A 22,667-nucleotide genomic window follows, 5' to 3' on the forward strand; every position below is an offset into this window, starting at 1 on the left:
TCCCTGGCAGCTCTCCTCTCTGCTTTTCTCCCTTCTAACCTTTCCTGGAGTTCTCGTTCCACTCTCCTTTCCTCTGCTTGTTTCTCTTCTCTCCTCTCTTCTGCTTTCCTTTCTTCCTCTGCTCTTTCCTTTTCTGCTTTCCTTTCTTCTTCTTTTAACCTTTCCTGGAGTTCTCGTTCCACTCTCCTTTCCTCTGCTTGTTTCTCTTCTCTCCTCTCTTCTGCTTTCCTTTCCTCTTCTGCTCTTTCCTTTTCTGCTTTCCTTTCTTCTTCTTTGATCCGTTCCTGGCTCCGTAATTGCAACTCCAGTTTCCGGATCTCAACGTCTTCTGGTTCTTCGGGTAGCCACTGCCAGGCTAACTCGTCCCATGTTCCTAATCCCACCATAAATTGTATCACTGTGGTCTGCAACTCTGCCTTCCTCAAATTAGTTCGGACCTCCAAGTTAAAATGTTTGGCCAATTTCAAGAGGTCCGCTTTTAGTAACGCTCGGAACTGTGCCTCACTAGGTGTTACCGCAAAGTTCTGTGCAACAAACGCCATGGTGACTATCGTTAACACCTGTTAACCTTCACCCAAGACTTTACCACAATTTCTCAAAAATTTACCAATTAATAATTAATTAATAAATTTTAATTACTAAAAATTCTTATTTTATTATGTTATACAATTTTAGATCCCGGAATTCAATTGGACGAGCCCCCAATTCTGTTACGTGGTCCTCCCGGTAACTACCTGGTCTTGGTGACCCCCGGACCATGGGAGGACCCCGCCAGAAAGATCTCTGATTTATACGCTTTCATAGCGCAATCAATATGAAAGACACAATAATTCAAGTCAATAAGAAACCCCACACCAAGGATCCGGATTACTCAATAATATATTCCCCAATCAATCAACAACCATCAACAATCAATCACCAATATTACTAAGATGGCCATCTCATATATTTCCCCCCTTTCCCCACTCACGACCCCTCAATGGCCACTGTCCCTCACAATGTCTCTGGGCCCCTCCAGACCAAGGTGAAGGTCGACTTCTCCGCACACGGGCGGTTGAACGAACCCCTGGCTGACGTGCTCCAAACGTGCACGTCGCGTACCGGGAACAGCTGCTGCAGCGCACACCTCCTTGTAAAGCAAAGCGGGCAAAGCAAAGCGGGCTCGCAAAGCGCGCGAGGCCCAAGGTGCGACCCATACGCGTCCTTGTAGACGTGGAGGCGAACTGTGCCGGACGCTTGGTTCCGTGCACGAACCCACGGCAACTTGACGTGTAACCGGTAATTACCCCGCACAGGTAACTCCTCTCGCCAGACGGGCTTTCAAACGCAGCGTTCCCCACGCTGCTCAATATCGACACCGCTCGCGTCGGAGCTGGGCGAGGAAGAAGAAGATCGCCGCTTCTCCCGGACCTCGTGTCTTTTTCTTCTTCCGGTTCACTATCCCGTTTCCGGTCTCCTGTTATCCGGAGCCTCTCTAACCCTTTAACCACAACAACCTTTAATAGAATAAACATTAATAAGCAATGACATGAATAGTAACTCCTCTAAATCCGGGATCGGTAACAATATATATATATATATATATACATATATATATATATATATATATATATATATATATATATATATATATATATATATATATATATATATACATACATATATATATATATATATATACAGTATATATATATATCGTTACGGTTTTTAGAACCGTCACTTATAAATAATAATCCCTTGAAAATAACTCCCTGTAAATATTCCCATTTTGGTAAAGGTCAAAGGTCACACCCTAGTTAGCCCATATTGCAACACGTAGGGCACCATAGGAACTTCTTCAGTTATTTCATTAGTATGTGTTTCAGGTAAGGCTCTGTTTCCAATAGTTTGACTCTGCGTTGCATTAATCAAATAACATAGGCCCCTTTTCAAATCCCATTCATTTTGCGGCTTAGCCTCCCTCCAAATTGTATTGCGCACCTTTGCCAGCAGCGTTCGCTGCATTGAGCCTTCGCTGCCGCAGCGCTCGCTCCAAACGCCATTAACCATGCGGTCAGAGCGGAGAAAAAGGGGGAGGAGTTGTCGGGGAGAGGCGTAGCCCTGTTAAGGGCGGAGTCGGTGAACCCTCGCGACCAACCAGGGCTGAGGCGAGCTCACCGGTGGGTGTGTCCTAAAAGCATGCGGCTTGATACGTGAGCGCATAATATAAGCGCTCGTGCGGGACTACTTAGAGAGTTGAGTCGGGGGAGAGAGTCGGTGAGTCAGAGACAAGAGCGAGCCAGAGACATGAGTCGGTTGGAGTCTGCCGAGTCTGAGTGGCACCATTGGAGAGTCAAGAGGCCCGAGACATGATTCCTCCCCGATATATTAACCCCCCCCCCCCCCCCCCCCCCCCCGCGTGTAAGGTTTAAAAAAAAATAATTGAGGAATGTTAGGGAATTCTATCCTCGACGAATGTTAGGGAATTTTATCCCGGACGGATGTTAGGAATTTTGTCAGCAAAGATGAGCCCCCAATTTCAATTTGGGCGAAATCCCGGACGAGCCCCCAATTTCTGTTACGTGCTCCTCCCCAAACCACCTGGTCACGGTGTACCTCCAAGCCCCGAGAGGAGTCACGGCGGAAAGATGTGTTATTCTGTGTCAAAGATCAATGGTGAAACCACACCAATTGTTACCAACAAACAAATATTGTATTAAGGTCACACAAGAATAACAACACCAAAACAATAGTAATCAATTGTACAACCAATATATATTTCCTATGATGGTACCATCAGGTTCGTACAATATAACTCACTGTGCTCCAAGTGAGCGAAAAGAAGAAGATTCCCCAATGTCTCTATTCCCGGCTTCAAGCCAAAGTTGATTCCGGCTTCAAGCCAAAGTCGATTCCGGCTTCAAGCCAAAGTCGATCCACTCCAGTGATCGTCCGTACGATGTCGTATCGAGACCAGAATCCCGTTGGATTGGCAGTCACAGTCCCGTTGCCAAAGATGGGCGAAGGTGTCCTCAAGGAGCGACAGGGAAATCACACCTTCAGGTATGGACGTTTGACGGCTCTCAATGTGCCAACCGCAATTTCCATTCGAAATCCGCGTTACACACACACACCAGATTACCGTCTGGAGGCGGTGAAAATGGTGGAAGCGAAGTGAAAAACCTTGAGCGAAGTGCAAAGCACGCGAGTCAAAATGGCTGACGGCCCGTTCTCGAGGCGTAACGGCACTACGATGATTCTCGTCGGAATCGACCACAAAACCTGACATGCAGGTGGATCTGTCACAGCGATAACAGCTCTGTCGCAGGAATCCCTTTCCCGGGAAACCCTAAAGTTCACTCGTGACCCACGTTCGTCAATCGTTCGCTCCAGACCTCGAAGCAACTATGCTTCTTGTCCGACTCACTCGCTCCGCCTTCTTTCCTGGTCTTCTTCTTCTTCGTCGTCCGGTTCCGGTTTCATTTAAAACATTAACTTTTTTACCTTTTGAAAATAGTTATCTCATTTTTTCCTTAAACAACAATAATAGTACATGGAATCAAAAATGTTTACAGTGGATGAAAACCACAACAACGGAAGTAACAAATCCGTAACACTTCCCCCCCTCAAGAAAGAAAGTTTGAACATCGTGAAAACTTTCTTTATAGGCAAAAACTCTTTTAACAAACAAAAGTAAAACTCACACCCAAATTATCAATTCACGTGAGCAACAATAATTAATATTCCCCAAAATAAAGCAACAAAACTTCCAAACAACCTTCAGAAATTTCCAATGTTAGTTCACTCTGGACAAAGCATCAGCAACGACATTGTCCCTGCCCTTTACATGCTCAATTTCCAAGTTGACCTCCTGCAAAGCCAAACTCCATCTCATCAACCTCTGATTTTTATTTTTCATTTTTTTTTTTGAATGAAGGTTAAGGGGTTGTGGACAAAAATCCAAAGCAAAGCAAATCTATAGCACTTTTTGAAGGAGGCCGAGCTGACAGCCAGGTTTCATGGTGGTTGTTGGTGAGGCCTTGAAGTATTCACTGCATGGACGCATTTAGGAACGTGGAGTTCACGGGTTAATCTGTGTAGGAATCTTGGCTCGGCTGCTCCTGAGCACTCAGTGCTTCCAACTCTTCTCTTGATCATAAAAATCATAATCACAGTTGTAGAGTCGGGTGCTGTAGTCACGTGAGTAACGGTCCCCATCTCGGCTACCACCGTAATAGTCATCCCGTCGAGAGTTGCCAAAACTGCGCTGCTGCTGCTGGGAGCCTCCGTAGTAATCACGACTGCGGCCGCCACCAAAACTACAACTCCCACCCCGGGAGCCATAGCCACCCCTGAAACTACCTCCACGTTTTCCTCCTCTGTAGCCCCCTCGACGCCCATGGCCTGCCTTCTCCACTGTTATGGTCCGACCATCCAAATCCTTGCCATTCAAATCCTTTTCTGCATCTTTGGCGTCCTTTGTGTTTTCAAACGTGACAAAGCCAAACCCTCTCGACTTTTGCGTCTCCCTGTCTTTTATCAGCAGCACTTCCAAGAGTGGTCCATATTTGCCAAAAATAGAGTCCAGAACATCTTCACTTGTGTCAAAGTTCAGTCCACCTACAAAGAGCTTGCCAACATTGCCTCCATCCATGACTTGTGTGTGCTGACACTTTGTTTCAGGGTACTCGACAAGAAGTGCCTGTGCAAAGTGTGACGTCAGTACCTTCTCCTTCTCTTCAGAGCGCTTCCTACGCATAGCACGAGTCGCGGCACAGGATAGAAAGATACCCGGAATCTCCTGCTCTAACTGTGCGGTTTCATTTTCCATACTAGGCTTTTCAACCAACATCAGATTACCAGAAACTTGACCACCGGCCAAATCATTCCCGATAACAAAAGAGATTCCCTCTACAGGAAGAGTGGCTTGTAAACCTACGGTGACCGGTCCTGACACCAAATCAGACTTCAAATGGATGACATGAAGTGGAGCTTTAACATAGCCACCAACCCCCTCTAAAAGAACACTAACACCAGTTGCCGTCTTCTCTGACAATGGCAAAATGCCCTCAAGCATCAAAGATTGATGTGCTCCTGTGTCCCTCAATACCCTAACAGGTCTCTGGTTCGTTAAGTCTCCATCCAGTGACACAAACCCCTCTGAAATAAAAGGTTTGTAACTCTCTTGAACAAGGTCGTTCTGTGATGCCATAACTTTGGCATGGGAACCTTCACAAGGCACTGTCCTCCAAGGACGATTTCTCGCATTGGCCAATGCATTCGGAGTTGCACTAGTCTGACTCCGCTCCTGATTTTCCTTTTCAGGGCATAACATTGGGACATCAAATGCCCAGGTTTCTTGCAAAAAGCGCAAGTAGGACCGGAGGAAAAACTCATGGTCTGCCTCGGGCCTCCCAGAAGATAAGTCTGTCTTGGAACTGTAGTCTTCTGATCCCTAAAAGTCGCGGTATCAGATTTGTCCCCAGTCATCTCTAGGCCGCCTCCATGAATATTTGTTCTCTGCACCTGATTTACCATAACTTCCCTGGCTAACTCTAGGCGGGAAGTTAGGTTTCTGGAACCCCATCCTGTGTGTCGAAGCATAGTCATCTGCCACGGTTGCTGCCTCATACAACTCTGGTACTTTCTTTTCATCCAGATGTACTTTAATGTCCGCGTGGACACACTGTTTGAATTCCTCCACCAAGATCAATTGTCGCAACAGGTTGAAGTCTTTCCCAATCCCCTTCGAGTCACACCACCTATCAAACATGGTTTCCTTCATTCTGGCAAACTCCACATGGGTCTCACTCTCCCTCTTCCTGGCATTCCTGAATTTTTGCCGGTAAGCTTCAGGGACCAATTCATAGGCTTTGAGAATGGTTTTCTTCACTATCTCATAATCTGCACATTGGTCAATCGGTAAAGCCGAATAGATATCTTGAGTTTTATCCACCAGAACACTTTGCACTAACATAGTCCAGGACCCCACAGGCCATTTTAGCATTTGAGCCACTTTCTCAAAGTGTTAAAAAAAAACTTGGCTACCTTTTTATTGAAGGGTGAAACTAGCCTCACATGCCTACCAACATCCCAAGTGTTCTGACTAGTTGTCGAACTAGCCGGCATGGATACTACTTCTCTCCGTTCTCCCATTAATTCCAGCTCCTTGAGTTTAAGTTCCTTCTGATACTCCATGTCACGTTCCTTTAACTCCCTTTTGACTCTCCTTTCCTCTGCTCTTTCCTCTGCTCTTCTTTCTTCTTCAGCTCTCCTTTCCTCTGCTCTTTCCTCTGCTCTTCTTTCTTCTTCAGCTCTCCTTTCCTCTGCTCTTTCCTCTGCTCTTCTTTCCTCGAGTTCTTTTTCAGCTCTCCGTTCCTCTGCTCTTCTCTCCTCGAGTTCTTTTTCAGCTGTCCTTTCCTCTGCTCTTTCCTCTGCTCTTTCCTCTGCTCTTCTTTCCTAGAGTTCTTTTTCAGCTCTCCTTAACCTCTGCTTTTAACCTTTCCTGGCTCTGCAGTTGCATCTCCATTTTCCGGAGCTCCACATTTTCTTTTTCCTCGGGTAACCAATCCAAGGCTACCTCTTTCCATGTTCCTTGTCCCACCAGAGATTCTACCACCAATGTCTGCATCTCTGCTTTCTTCGTATTAACTCGGACCTCCAAGTTGAAATGTTTGGCCAATATCAAGAGTTCCGATCTTTTTAACGCTAGGAACTGTGCCTCATTAGGGGACGCCGCAAACTTTTCTGCATCAAACACCATGGTGACTATCAGTTAATACCTGTTAACCTTCACACAAAAAATTTCAAATTTTTTTTTGAAAAATTTGGGAATGTTAGGGAATTCTATCCTGGACGAATGTTAGGGAATTCTATCCTGGACGAATGTTAGGAATTTTGTCAGCAAAGACGAGCCCCCAATTTCAATTTGGGCGAAATCCCGGACGAGCCCCCAATTTCTGTTACATGCTCCTCCCCACACCACCTGGCCACGGTGTACCTCCAAGCCCCAAGAGGAGTCACGGCAGAAAGATGTGTTATTCTGTGTCAAAGATCAATGGTGAAACCACACCAATTGTTAGCAACAAACAAATATTGTATTCAGGTCACACAAGAATAACAACACCAAAACAATAGTAATCAATTGTACAACCAATATATATTTCCTATGATGGTACCATCAGGTTTGTACAATATAACTCACTGTGCTTCAAGTGAGCGAAAAGAAGAAGATTCCCCAATGTCTCTATTCCCGGCTTCAAGCCAAAGTTGAATCCGGCGTGAAGCCAAAGTCGATTCCGGCTTCAAGCCAAAGTCGATCCACTCCAGTGATCGTCCGTACGATGTCGTATCGAGACCAGAATCCCGTTAGGTTGGCAGTCACAGTCCCACTGCCAAAATGGGCGAAGGTGTCCTCGAGAAGCGACAGGGAAATCACACCTTCAGGTATGGACGTTTGACGGCTCTCAATCGGCGAACCGCAATTTCCATTCAAAATCCGCGTTACACACACACCAGATTACCGTCTGGGGGCGGTGAAAATGGTGGAAGCGAAGTGAAAAACCTTGAGCGAAGCACAAAGCGTGCATGTCAAAATGGCCGATGGCCCGTTCTCAAGGCGTAACGGCACTACGATGATTCTTGTCGGAATCGACCGCAAAACCTGACACGCAGGTGGATCTGTCACAGCGATAACAACTCTGTCACAGGAATCCCTTTCCTGGGAAACCCTAAAGTTCACTCGTGACCCTCGTTCATCAATCGTTCGCTCCACACCTCGAAGCAACTATGCTTCTTGTCCGACTCACTCGCTCCGCCTTCTTTCCTCCTCTTCCTCTTCTTCGTCGTCCGGTTCCAGTTTCATTTAAAACATTAACTTTTTTACCTTTTGAAAATAGTAATCTCATTTTTCCTTAAACAACAATAATAATAGTACATGGAATCAAAAATGTTTACAGTGGATCAAAACCACAACAACGGAAGTGACGAATCCGTAACAATATATATATATATATATATATATATATATATATATATATATATATATATATATATATATATATATTACAAAACAAAAACAGCCAACACAAATTCATTCCTTATTTGATCATCCATACAACACCGAAGGATAAAACGACTGGAGTTTGTGATTGTGGAGCAACATCTCTTCTTTATCTCCCAATTGCGATGAAGGTTTTAAAGCTTGAAGATGTTGAAATTCACACAAATGGTACATTTTAATGATTTAGCAAATCAAAACATGTACATCACACCTTAGTCATTTTGTTTCATGTTCCATCCACCATAGCGCTACGATAGGGTTATTCTTGAATATCAAAAACCTATCTCAAAACGGTTTGCTGTTAATCACAAATCTAGTGTGTTCTCAATGGAGGTGGTCAACAGCAGGAAGCAAATTTCATATAATGCCCATATAATGTCCATATAGGAGCAACACAATCATCAATTTGGTTTCAGACCTGGTCACTCTACTCTGGACATGCCGCTTCTGCTTTCTCAACAATGGATGGAGGTCCTCAATGCCAAACAGGAAATTAGAGCTGTCTCCCTTGACATATCACGTGCCTTTGATACGGTCTGGTACCCTGCTCTGCTCACCAAACTCTCCTCTTTTGGTATCCATGGAAATCTCCACGCATGGCTGGCGGACTTCCTCTCTAGTCGTCGTCAATGTGTGGCCCTGAATGGGTTTCTCTCATCTCCTCTTCCTGTTCAGGCTGGAGTTCCCCAAGGCAGTGTTCTGGGCCCTGTGCTTTTTCTGGTCTTCACCAATGATCTCTCTGACTCTCTTGAAAATCCTCTCTATCTCTTTGCTGATGACTCTACTCTCTGTCGCTCCATTCCTCATCCCTCAGATCGGCAGTCTGCAGCCTCCTCACTCTCTGCAGACCTGGACAAAATCACAGACTGGGCAAACAAGTGGAACATGTCTTTCAATCCTGACAAATCTCACACTCTTACGATTGCTCTCCGAAAAGACCGACTGGACAACCATCCCATCCACTTTCTGAATAATCCTCTCCAAGAAATTCTGTCACTCAAGCTTTTGGGTCTCACTATCTGCCATGATCTTTCCTGGAAAAACCACATTTCAAATGTGGCCCCCAAAGCCAGTCGCCGACTGGGCATCCTCCGTCGTGCGAAGTCCTTCCTTGGCACACCTGAGCTCCTCACCACATACAAGGCTTTCATCCACAGCTCAATGGAATACTGCTCTCCCCTCTGGGCTGGTGCTCCTGCCTCACACCTAGCTCGTCTTCACGCTGTTGAAACCAAAGCGTTCAGAATCATTGGAATCTCCTGCGATGAAGCTAACTCCAAGGGCCTTTCACTCACTCACCGCAGGCAGGTTGGTGGCCTTTCCGTCTTCTACCGACTCCTCTCTGGCCTTGCCCCCCAACTCTCTCTGGGCTCTGTCCCCCAAATATTCCTACAGGTCGCACAAGATCTGCCTGCAACCCTCTTATGGTTAAACTGCCAAAATCTAGGCTCTCTGCTCACCTTCACTCTTTCATTCCCCTTTTCTCCCCCACTCCCTTCAAACCCACTCCACCCTCCAGGTCTTTAAAACAGCTGTTCACCACCATCTCTTATGTGGGTTCACCACCATGTTCACCACCATCTCTTATCTCTTATATGGTTCACCACCATCTCTCTCCCCCATCCAAAACCTTGAACTTTTCTACACTCCGCTAATTTCACCCCAAATCCACTTTTTTGAAATACCAACTTTTGTCCTGGAAGTCCTTGGTGTCCTTGTGTTTTATACTTCTTCCACCCCCTTCCCAAGCCTCCTCCCCCCAAGCCCTCTCCCTCCCACACATCTCCCTGCTCTCAAATGTTGTGTTTGTGTGCTTCCCCTTCTCTCCCCATCTTGTCTTCGGCTCCCTCTTTTTATATATTTTGTTTGTCTGGTTGATTTGTTTGTGAAGTAAATGTTAGCTCTTTCACGAGCCTCGATTCAGTATACAACAAAAAAAAAAAAAAAAAAAACTCAGAAGGTCCATGGAATCTCTCTTTACTCTCCGGAGACCCGGAAATGGATAACATCGTCTCAACATTAAAAGGGATGCATTCGACACAGCTGTTGCATTCGTTAAGCTGGGGGACTCGTTTGCTGGCATTATATTTGGTGGACATAAAAACATGTCTTGTGAGGTATTTCTGGCACAGTGAACAATTTAGAGATTCCTCCCACAACCTGCTCCAGTCGAACACCAGCCCTGCCCAGCCAGTTCATGAAAGACGTGGAGTAAAATCTTTGAGCCACAAGGTTGGAATAATTTGTCAGATTTGGCACAAGTGTTTTATTAGGCAGCCTAACATGAGAACATAATGGAAATGCGTCTTCATGGCTTGGCAAACATCCTGCAACCTTTGGCTTTAATGTTCAGAGTGTAGAATAAGCTATTTATTCTATGCACTCTATTTGACTGCATAATTCCCGAGGAAGTAATCAATTAGGCAGATATTTGGAGTCTTAGTAAAAAGATACAAGAGTGCCTGTGGAAGGAAACAAAAAGAAAAGTCGAATCAATACGAGAATACACAAAGTAAAAGCTAAAAGCTATAAAAGCTGCAATATTATCCATAAAAAACTCAGCTCCAGTGTGTTAGTTCAACAACAAAAGCCAGTAGACCATCATTCATTCAAAGTGGTTCATCCGAGCTGCAGGTGCACCTGCTAACCTCGCAGATTTTCTGCAGCGCAAAACCGAAGCTTTGTCCTCAACATGCCGAGCCAAAGTAAATAATTCAGCTCTCAATCAGTCCATGACACGGTATAACATAGCAAGCACCTAGTAAGCCCATCGAATATCCGGCCATGGAATCTATCGCAACCTCTGAACAATCACGTTCTGTAAGAAATGCAACAGTTTTATGAATGCCGGGAGGACACCAAATCAAAAGCACTTTAATAGCAACGATAGCATCGTAATGAGTAAATCTTTGAGTTACCTTCCATGGAAGTTCATGCACGTATAAATTTTAACGGCTGTCAAATTTGCTGACGGGTGCAGGACACCATAATAATTTTCACAATGCGCATTGTATGCCGATGTCTAGAAGATGCGAAGGCAAAAGTTCCAGCTCGATTTTAATTTGTCATTTCCACACATGCAACAATTGTGCAATTCGGGACGGAATTTACTTTATAATGCAAAAAAAAAAAAAAAGGAGCATTCTGGTATTTTCCTCTGCTTGGAAATTGAGATGCAAATTACACAATGCCTGTGTTGCAAACCTATTTTTGCAAATTATGCAATTCGCCAAGTAAAAAAGTGGAAACAAAGTTCCAAAGGTCATGGTAAAATGATGCAAAAGCTCTAATAGTTTTGAATATGGACTCTATGGATAAATATAATCAGAATCACTTCAAAACAATATTTAAAGTTTTTGACGGTGCTCTGAAAGGAGTTATGTTGGAGTTCGTATATGAATCGCAGGCATCGAGGCAGATGCAGATGACATTTCATGTATGACATGAAAGGGTGGAGGTGGTTAGACCATTAACTGAACCTTACAGACTGGATTATAAAAATCAGTGACTGATGGGATTATATATATTTTTAATTCGCAGTTAAGGCAAAATTTAAAAAAAGAAGCAACGGTATCCTCCCTATGGGCGGGGCTTCAATTGGGAAGCCCAGATGAAAAGGCAAAATATCAGAAATTGAAGGCTTTTTTTATTTTAAACGATTCATATAAACATCCGTTAAATCATATCACACGCAAATCATCAAAATCTAAACAGTACATGGCGCCCATTTTGAAAAAAGATTGAATTCTGCAAAACGGAAGTGGCCACTACACGTCTTTCTCAGTCACACGTTTATGTGTGAAGAGTGTGCGCCGAATCTGTAACACGGAAGCGGCCGCTACACCTGTTTCTCAGTCGCTTTGCACACGCTGCCATGTTACTTCGGAGCCACACGTTTATAAAGGAAGAGTTCGTCAGGAGTCGATCTACTCTCTCCTGGTACGTAGAATAAACAGTATTTGTAGAATTTCAACAAAAGCCACATCACTGTTCATATCGGTAAATATTATTCCATCGTGTTTGGAAAAACTGGAAAATTGTAAAACTTGGAAAAATTGGAAAAACAATATGGCCTATTTTACTCCCAGGGGTCCCAGGAATACCCACCCAAAATATCGTTGCGATCAGTTGAGCTGTTTTTGCGGTACCTTCGAACGGACGGACAGACATTTGGTGCATTATAGTAAGATTGAGATTTGGTCATTTATAACAAATCAACACAAAGGGAAATTAAACAAGCAGACACTTGGTAAGGGGAAACCATTATTATTTGAGCTAGTTAAGTCTTCTAATTTTGTCTTGGTTGTGCAGACTGCAGAATAAGCCATTCATTTTGTACACTGTTTGACGATCTGTCATAACATAATGGCAAGTAACCATTGAGGCAGCTATTAATTGGGAGTCGATACCCAACCAAAAATCCCTAACCAATTAAAACCCAAGGAAAGAACATGCGTTCACTCAGATGCCCACAGGTGGCAACCCACAGAGGGCATTTAACGCCAATGTTTTCAAAGCCAGCAATACCGCCCTTTGGCGGTAACAGCACTCCAGACACGGCTCGCACGGCCTGCTCCATCAACTTCTCTGCGGCAGACGGTACGCTTACGCACGTGCCGCACAATGGCATTTTCAATCAAATGTACACTGCTGTTCAATTTCATTGCAATTAAATCGCTGGACAGGTCATAAATTCCACCTGCAGTTGGAAAAATGTCTCTCTTCTTTTTTTCTTTTTTTAATGTTGTACGATTATGTTACCTTAGCTGACATTTGGACATTTCAGCATCATTCCATCATCTGCAGGCGAAAGCTCTCAGAGGCTCAGAGCAGAGGGTCTCAGAGGCAGAGGCTCAGAGGCAGGGTGCGGAAGGATGAAATTTACGTTAATCACGGAAAGCAGAGATTCGCAATAACCAATGCATTCCCGGTAGTTTTCTTTTCTGATCATAGTACTTTGACCAATTGAATTTCCATCCACCAGGCAACCGTACACACACAATCCACACTCTATCGTGTACAACAGGAGAGGAAATCGATGAACGTGTTTTATACAAGCCGATGATTTGGCAGGGATGTAATGTCGTCTATTATAATACTTTGAAGGCCATTTACTCCAATCACGCAGCTCCACACCACAGAAAAGTACACGAAGATATATATACGTACCTCAATACAAATCTTTGGATTTTTTTTTTTATCATATCCAGAATGACCCGACTATATTTAAAGTTGAAGGCAAAACACCAAAGTAATTTAACCTGGAAAGCAAAGTATAAGTAACGAGAGCAATGGGACTGTGTCGCATTGCTCTAGTTCCTTATACCTCTTCGTAGTCCCTGCCTGTGACAACGGGTAGATCATAGATGCCCTCGTTCACTGTCCTAAAAATAAACAAGTTTGGTTTAAATCCCTTCAGCTGTTTTGAAGTATTACATTTTTACCACAGGACAGGTTTCCTATCGATCGGTGAAGTGTTTTCGGAGAAGGGATTTTTTAAAAATATCAGCTTTCAAGCAAATATGGCTGCCATATCACGTGACATATGACATCAAAAATGTACACTCTGCATATGTATGGGTAGGGGATCACATTTGTGACGTTTCGTGTTGATCGGAAAAGGTTAGTTTTTCTATCCAAGGTGGCTGCCAAATCACGTGAGTTACGATGTTATCATTTTCAAAATATATGCAGCAATGGTGTTAGATGACATTTGTAAAATTTCACATCGATAGGGGAAGCGGTTTCAGAGATATAATTATTTTATTTCAATCCAATATGGCTGCCAAACCTATGATGTCATAAATGTAATTTTTCAATACAAATGGGTCATTGATCACGTGCATGCAATTTCAGATTTTTAGGATAAGGCATTCAATTAAAACATTTATGGCTGGTATACCACTTAACCCATGATGTCATCATTATCAGGCTTTTGTTCCGCATTGGGAGTACTTGACAATGTGCCAAGTTTCAAATTTTTCCATTCAGTGGTTTCCGAGAAATATTTTTAATTATTTGCATTAAATCCAAGATGCCTGCCATACCACGTGATCTATGAGGTCACAATTATGATAAAAACATTCTGCATGGGTGTCACTCCTACCCTGAAAGTTTCGTCTCAATTGGACATGTGGTTGCCCGAAATTGGATTTGCACCCGAAAACAAAACTATAAAATATTAAAGCGGGAATGCCCTCCGCCCCCCTTTCCCAACTCAATCCAAATTACTTTTTTTTTTATTGGGATTATTTTGTTCTTTGCAAAACCCTTTTGTCAGGTTTCTTTTATGGGTTGAATGGCAGCAGATAGACTTGAACCTTTGGAATAACTTGCGGATTGAGCCAGTGGTGGTAGCGCAGGAGCCACGTTCCGACACGTGCGCATTGGGCGACTCCGTACCGTTGCTTCTTAACAAGGAACACAGTCAAGTCAGCATGTTCCTTCCATATGTCAACTTGGCCATCACCCAATCAGCTGATGAGGTCATCGAGGAGGGAGGGTCAAACACACTGGTATTTCAGTCAAGGCCACGGCAGATGACATTATATGATGCCATATATGACCATGTAATCACGTGATGCATAATCCAGGTAAGAGTCAAACTTGTAAAAATATAACATTCTCCACACTACAAGAGCAGTCATAAGTTTTTGTGGAATTAATGCTAAACACTATATATTTGCCCCGTTAATTAAATTAATGCATTCTGTACTTATAAAAGACCACGTTGTGTTGGGAAATAAATAAATAAATAATCCAACCAACGCAATTGTAAATAGAAAAAATAATACTTGACTCAATTGAGTTTGCTAGCAATCTCTTTTTTTCCACCATGGTCTCAAGATCTCCGAATGAGATGCATCGGGGTAAGACTATAACTACAAGTATAATAACTACTATAAGTATAACTTATACTATAAGAGTGACCCCTGAGGAAAAGTCACGCTCGGTACACTCACCGCGTCATCCAAGGAGCTCCCAGGTGAACAAAACATGCACTAACGCGTGGAGACGTTTCCCTCCGAACAAAATAAATAATTAAAAATAATAATGATTTGTGGAAAAGTGCGATGCCGCGCCCTGCGCTTCTCACCTGCGCTCCCACGTGGAGCGAGAGGTGTACTCGCTCCAGGAGCGGGCAAAGGGCGTTCCCTCCCCCCTCCTCGTCTTTTCACCAAACACCGGCTTCCTTCTAAATCCAAATATATTTCTCCTTCCCCGTCTTGTTTCTCTTCAGCATCTCCCCACTCTTGCCTTTTCCCTCTTTCTATCCCGAGTGCGGCGCGCACTCAACCGAGGAGACGCAGGAAGAGCTGCGAATTCGCTGGCGGCATGCTGGGCGGGGCAACTGCGGTCTCCATGGCAACAAGGATCCCGCCTCCAATCCTCCATCCTATCCCCGCTCCTTGTCTCACATTGGATTGTTGTTGAGCTTTTGATATCTAACGTCGAGTGCCAACCTATTCAAATAGTTGTCCGTGATTACGGAAGAAAGGTATTCCAATTTCCACGGGCTGTTCGGCTTTGTTGAGGCCTTAGGCCTCAAGGCTTCTGCGTACCATCGATACCTGTATACTGTACCTTACCTGTTGTTTTGTGTACATACCTTACCTTTGATTTATCAACAAAATTATATTTACTATTGATTTATAATTATATTTACCTTTGATTTATCGACAAAAAAATAATTATTCATAATCGCCATTGTATGTGCAATACATATAGTGACGTACTGACGTTAACGAAAGCCAGGGGCATGCAGATGCCAGTTTTATGGCGGTCACAAGACTGATGACAAAATGAATGAAAGTGCTCAATGATTTTTGCTTGTGCTTGAGAACGATGCCTCCACCAGTCGTCCTCTCCACACCTCCCTCCCCTCCAAAGTCCTTGTGAATCCCAAGAGCTGTTGCTGAGAATGTTCTCATGGCACTCCAGCACTTGGTCACGTGGTCACGTGGATGCTCTGAAAATGCAGGTTTGTGAAAATGGACATCAATCATTGACTTCTTTATTATGTCATTGACCAATAATTGCTCTTTGTCCTGTTGAATTTCAGGATACATTCGCACCATCTTCTTCTCCGTTTTTAAAATCATTTTTAACGCCTGATGTGAAGCTCGTGTGGTCTTGTCGCAACAACAAACGATAATGGATGGATAGCCCACGTTGTGAGATAAAGAATGGCTAAGGTGTACATTATAAGTCGTTCAGTGCTGTAGGGAATAATGATGTAACAGTCAGCTTCCACCTGAACGACCAGGAGGGGAAAAACCTGACATTGGATGGATTCTGACATGAGATTCTATTCGTCGGGAGAAAAGGAAGGGAAAGTTGTGAGGTTGAAATGACGTGCTTACACTTGGAGAAGGAGGGTGTCGACAGGCAGATGAGACGAGGGAAGAAGGTGCAATACCTTCGAGGAGGAAATAAAAAACTAAGAGGTCAACCAAAGTTTCTATGGTGAACGAGCATCAAGACCACTGCCTTAGACACCCACTGGAACTTAATAATGACCCTCAAGGCCTTAATTTCAGCACGCCCCTGTACAGGTGCAAGTACAAGATGAGAATATCAGCGGCCCATGTGCAGGTGCAAGATCAGCGGCCCATGTGCAGGTGCAGGTTCAAGATGAGAATATCAGCTGCCCATGTGCAGGTGCAAAATCAGCGGCCCATGTGCAGGTGCAAGTACAAGATGAGAATATCAGCTGCCCATGTGCAGGTGCAAGATCAGCGGCCCATGTGCAGGTGCAGGTTCAAGATGAGAAGATCAGCTGCCCATGTGCAGGTGCAAGATCAGCGGCCCCTGTACAGGTACAAATACAAGATGAGAAGATCAGCTGCCCATGTGCAGGTGCAAGATCAGCTGCCCATGTGCAGGTGCAAGATCAGCGGCCCATGTGCAGGTGCAGGTTCAAGATGAGAAGATCAGCTGCCCATGTGCAGGTGCAAGATCAGCGGCCCCTGTACAGGTGCAAGTACAAGATGAGAAGATCAGCTGCCCATGTGCAGGTGCAAGATCAGCGGCCCATGTGAGGTGCAAGATCAGCGGCCCATGTGCAGGTGCAGGTTCAAGATGAGAATATCAGCTGCCCATGTGCAGGTGCAAGATCAGTGGCTTATGTGCAGGTGCAAGATCAGCTGCCCATGTACAGGTGCAAGATCAGTGGCTTATGTGCAGGTGCAAGATCAATGGCCCATGTGCAGGTGCAAGATCAGCGGCCCATGTGCATGTGCAAGATCAGCGGCCCTTGTGCAGGTGCAGGTTCAAGATGAGACGATCAGCTGCCCATGTGCAGGTGCAAGATCAGTGGCTTATGTGCAGGTGCAGGTGCAAGTTCAGCGGCCCATGTGCAGGTGCAAGATGAGAGGCAACAGTACTGTTGTCCAGCTTTAGTAGTCAGTCGGCTGGTCAACTGAATAACACTGCCTCTTGTCTTTGTGATTTTACTATTTAATCGACTTGCTGCACATAGACATCTGATTGGCAGAATTCCTCCTTCCTGTTCACCTAAGCTAAGTCCGCCAGACCTGATGCGTTGTGTTTTACTGTTTTATTTAGATTCCTGTTTTGCTGGTCGTGTTTTTCGTCTAATTTTCTGTGCCAAACCATATGTTGTTGTGTTGAATTGTCGAATTTGTGACCCTGGTAAAGTCCGGCCTACTAGTGATAGTCGGGATTGTTGCTTCTGCCACCGTTTTTGACCCCTTGTGCTTCAATTTCACTCTTAATATTCCCAGGTATTGTTACTTTGATACCCCAGCTTAATTATTTTCCCTTCCTCACTTGAAAAATAATTCAAACAACATAACACTCGTCTTCACTACCCACCTCCCGCTCCAAAGAAACAACAACATAAGAAACAAGAATAACCGCACTATGGGCACAACCTGCGACAAATCCGGTAACTGGCCGATTGGGAAACGCGCATTTACAGTGCTATTTAAAGATAAACAGCGTGATTGGGAAAAACACATTTAATGCGCTATTAAAAAATATTAACTCAAAACCTCTCATCCATGTCACCATCCGCCACGGTTGTATCAGAACAAGCTGATTCATCACACAGTCACGGATTGTTTAACCCCAATGTGGGGCCGTTCAAAAATTGCTTGAGATTATGTAATGCTATTTATAAACTACATGTTATGGCCATGGCAGTATAATTAGCAATAGTTTTTTTTTTGTAATTTGCGTTTCGTAGCGTTTAATTACCATCATTTTGTCTCGGTGATATGGTGGGTGGTGTCAAGCGACATATGTGGGTGTGGCCTGACAGCTGTCCGACCAAGGGATGCCCATTTTAAAAATCGATCAGAGCACAAAAACCAAGACCCTTGGATTTTAAGCCAACACCAGGGGTGGGGGTGTTCATTTACCAAGTTTCTTGTTGAGCACTTGCCAAGTGGCTTAAGCCACTGCTTGGTAACTGAACACACCCCAGCCCTACCCCACACAGTGTTAAAGTATAATATTTAGATTTTAATAAAATAATGATTTTAAAGATCGTTAAAAATTCCCCAAAGTTTAGTGCTACAGAAGGAGTATTATATACCTCACCTTTATACACTGTAATAAGATGACATTGAGTCGTGGTTTAGGAATTGGAAGCTTTATTGATTACCACAGAATGCAGTGTCAATCACGATGGTACATAGCCATTAAGGCGGCCGCTTCTTCACCCCAAAACACATGCCACGCCCTCTCCTGCGATATATCGACAGATAGCATGGTTCGATAGACAGACAGGACGGCCATGAACCAATCGCGTAACTCTGTTTTTCACCTCACTCTCCTAACTACTCTGTCAGGAACTATCCATTCATTCATCTTCGTCAAAATCTCTCCACCTTTTCTTTTTCACAAGGCTTATTTTCCAAAACATCTTCATTCCTAAATGCCTAGTTCATCCAGTCCCCTCTTGCACAGACAGCCAAATTTTCCTCCATACCTTCAACTAAAAACATGATTACCACCCCATCTATGAAGTCTGTCAGCAGATATCCAGTTTGGGAATCCTAAGATGTCCATTTTGTTTTGCAGAGGTATTGTGCACAAGACAAAACATTCCCCTTCACATCAATCATGGTGTAAAACCCCTCCATGTCAATACTCTCCCCCCATCCACTACCCACCCCCCCCCCAACCCCCACTTCATTTCACTCCAGCCCCTCACCAACCCAGCTTTGCCACACCACCACACCCCCTCCAAGCTTCACCCTCTCCTTGCTTCTTTCCACATTCCTACACCCAACCAGCAGCTCCTCCTCCCCTGTCCCTAAACTGTGTGGACCTCAAATATCCGAAACCTCTTCTCCAACCTGATCGATCTCTCAATCCAGGCCACTGCTGATAAATTTGACATCATCTGTTTAACAAAATCCTTCCTCCCACAGGACGTCCCTGACGCGTGTTTTAAGAAGCTGTTTTAAAGACTCTAAAACCATAAGACCTAACATGTCGAACATATCATAAAGGGAGTGGGTGACAGGGGGTGAGAGAGGGAAGCACGACAACAGTGTAGGGAACAGGGGCATCAGGATATCTGTGGAAGAGAGGGGCCTGGGGTGGGGTACAGTGGATAAACAGGATGGATACTACAGGGATTTTCAGGAAAGAAAGCAGGGAATTTGAAGGAGGTGGGTTTTGGGTAGATTAACGAGGGAAGAATCGATCATGGTTTTGGATAGGGGAAGATATGGGATGTGGTGAACAGCTGTTTTAAAGACCTGAAGGGAAGAGTGGGATTGAAAAGAGTGTGGGAGTTTGTTTCTAGAGGTGGGAAAAGAGAGGAATGAAAGAGTGAAGGTGAGCAGTGAGTCTGATTTTGTAAATTACACCAGAAGGGGGTTGCTGGCAGGCCTTGTGCGTCCTGCAGAAATATTGGGGGGACAGAGCACAGCCAGAGCTGGGGGTGAAAGGCCAGAGAGGAGTCGGTAGAAGATAGAAAGACCACCAGCCTACCTGCAGTGAGAGAGTGAAAGGCCCTCTGAATCAGCTTCATCACGGGAGATACCAATGATCCTAAAAGCCTTGATTTCTACAGCGTGAAGCCGAGTTAGGTGTGAGGCAGGAGCACCAGCCCAGAGGGGTGAGCAGTATTCCATCAAGCTGTGGATGAAAGCTTTGTAAGTGGTTACGAGCTCAGTTGTTCCAATGAAGGACTTTCCGCGACTGGCTGTCGAGGCCAGCTTGGAAATGTGGCTGTGTGAAATGTGTTTAATCTGATCATGTACTTGTGAAAGTAAACATCTCTCTGGCCATTTTCAGAGAACGGTCTCAGCTCCAGTGAATCTGGCAGTTCACTCAGGCAATCTGGCAGGGACTATAACAGCCATCATACTTCAAAACTGGTCTCCTATATATATATATATACCGCCCCCGATATTATCTCAGCCTGGGAATTCTTCCGCAAAAACCTGCTCTCCCTTATGCACATATTCATAGCCAACTCCACACATGAGAAGGTCGAATGCTTCAATTCTGTGCTTGCTTCCAAATTTTGTGTCCTAAACCCATTACTCTCTCTGAACCAACACTTCCAGTTGCACTGAACTACTCCTGGACTCTGTGTCCTTTGCACATGAGAAGGTGGAGAAGTTTCTGACAACCCTCGACTCTGATTCTGCAACTGGACCGAAGGGAATCATCTCACGTGTCCTAAAAACCTGCTCTGCTACTCTTGCACTTCCTCTGTCTGCTCTTTTCACCCTATCAATTGCTCTAGGTCATCTTCCATCTGCTTGGAAGTCAGTCAACATCACTGCATTACATAAAAAATGCAAAAACGGAGAACCTTAATGACAGACCTATTAGCTTACTTCCCATCTTTAGCAAGGTCACGGAATCCATCATCACAGTTGCCATAAAATCATAGCTTTTCACCAATGACCTCACCTCAGATCATCAATTCAGATTGAGACCAGGTCACTCGACCTTGGACATGCTTCTTCTCACCCAACAATGGATGGAGACCTTCAATGTCAGACAGGAGATCAGGGCCATCTCTCTGGAGATATCTCAAGTTTTCAATATAGTCGGGCAACCTGCTTTGCTCTCCAAACTGCCCATGGAATCCAAGGCCAACTATGCCCTTTTCTTACTGACCTCCTCCACTGTCGTAGCCAACGTGTGGCTCTCGATGGAAACCTTTTATCTCCTCTCTATGGAGTTCCCCAAGGCAGTGTTCTAGCACCATCCTATTGCTAATCTTCATCAATGATCTCTCTGATTCTCTGGAAAACCCTCTTTACAGATGGAGGGGAAGTATGGCGAGTAAAGCACACAGCCCACATGTGCGTGGGATTTCTGAGCCGCTGTTAGGTTTGCCATGGAGTGCAGCTTCGTTCCCCATGTATGGGGAGTATGACAAGCAAGGCTCCTAGTCGGATAAGCAGTACTGCAAGTGAGACAGATGGTTGAAAGAGTTTTCAGCAACCAATGGGGTGTCATTAGAGGGCGAGGGGAGGATGATGACGAAGGGCTACAGTAGGAGGGGGAAGTGTGGTGAGCGAGGCGCATTATTGGAAGGGTGCTCCTCCAACCGAGGCATGCAGTTGGAGGGGCAGTACAGCAAGTGAGCCATATGCTTGGAGGGGAAATACAGTGAACACGCTACACTACATGCATGCATGGCAATCTGATCACCTGCACGGTCCCCCGGCATCAAGGACAGATCCAGCCAACCGTCCTAAATCTCGCTACATCACGAGGTCCCAAATCATCCCGACTCCAACCCAGATCTCACTCCATTATCCAACTTCTCATCCATTATCTGTTCTCTGGCTAGTTTCTTTGTTATTTTCACATCCCAGTTTCCCTGCCATTTCCTTTGTTGTAAGCAGGCTTGCAGCCTGTAGCTATAGATAAGAGAGATTTGTTCTGTGTCATGTCAGGATCCATTCGGTATTTCTCCCCTTGTGTAGGCATATAGATCTTTGTGCGTATGTATTTTGTTTTATCACTGCTCTCATATTCTGTTTTCTCATTGAAATCCTTATGTTTCAATATTTAGCTTGGAGATGTCTCCTTTCCTACAAATGCACGTTGGACAAATCTGCAGGTGAAGGTGAATATCCTGCAGCCAAAAAAAGGAAAGAAGAGCCCATCACTGCTCGGCTATTCGATGCCACACCCCACATGTGCAGGGTTTTTGAGCCACTGCTAGGTTTGCCATGGAGTGCAGCTTCACACACACACACACACACACACACACACACACACACACACACACACACACACACACACACACACACACACACACACACACACACACACACACACAATGCATGAGTTTACACGAGTTTCAGAACAACAAGAATTAGGATTGGTTTAGCCTCAGGAAATCAGTTTGCTTTTGATCCACATTTTAAGTTTTTGTCTGGTCCACCAATTCTTTGACGATTTTTGAAGATTTAAAAGTTAACGCATGCCGATCATGTAATGTACTTATTTGTCTCATAAAAAAAACTTTGGCATGGTGTTGTGGTTGGTGAGTGACATCTTATTTTCCATTGAGCTTTTCATCACAGTACGAGTTGAAGTAAAAAAAATTTTTTTAAATTATTCCTCGTGCCATTTCTGGGATGAGATTTACTTGAGGATTTACATGTCCTCCTTA

General features: G+C 44.5%; 1 protein-coding gene across 8 annotated transcripts in view; it reads right to left on the reverse strand.

Moving 5' to 3' along the window:
- Positions 1-15,378, reverse strand: part of LOC137425199 (kazrin) — a 738,641-nt gene extending 723,263 nt beyond the window's left edge. For 3 of the 8 annotated variants that reach the window (XM_078776416.1, XM_078776420.1, XM_078776415.1), the window contains exon 1: positions 15,004-15,071. The gene's annotated coding sequence lies outside the window, so the exon portion shown is untranslated. Of the gene's footprint in view, positions 1-15,003; positions 15,112-15,137 lie in introns of those variants that run through there. The other 5 variants (XM_078776419.1, XM_068113383.2, XM_078776417.1 and 2 more) reach the window with 5 other exon arrangements.
- Positions 15,379-22,667: the final 7,289 nt, after the last annotated feature.

The sequence above is a fragment of the Myxine glutinosa genome, chromosome 4, assembly GCF_964187855.1.
Source record: "Myxine glutinosa chromosome 4, kmMyxGlut1.1, whole genome shotgun sequence".
Lineage (NCBI taxonomy): Eukaryota > Metazoa > Chordata > Myxini > Myxiniformes > Myxinidae > Myxine > Myxine glutinosa.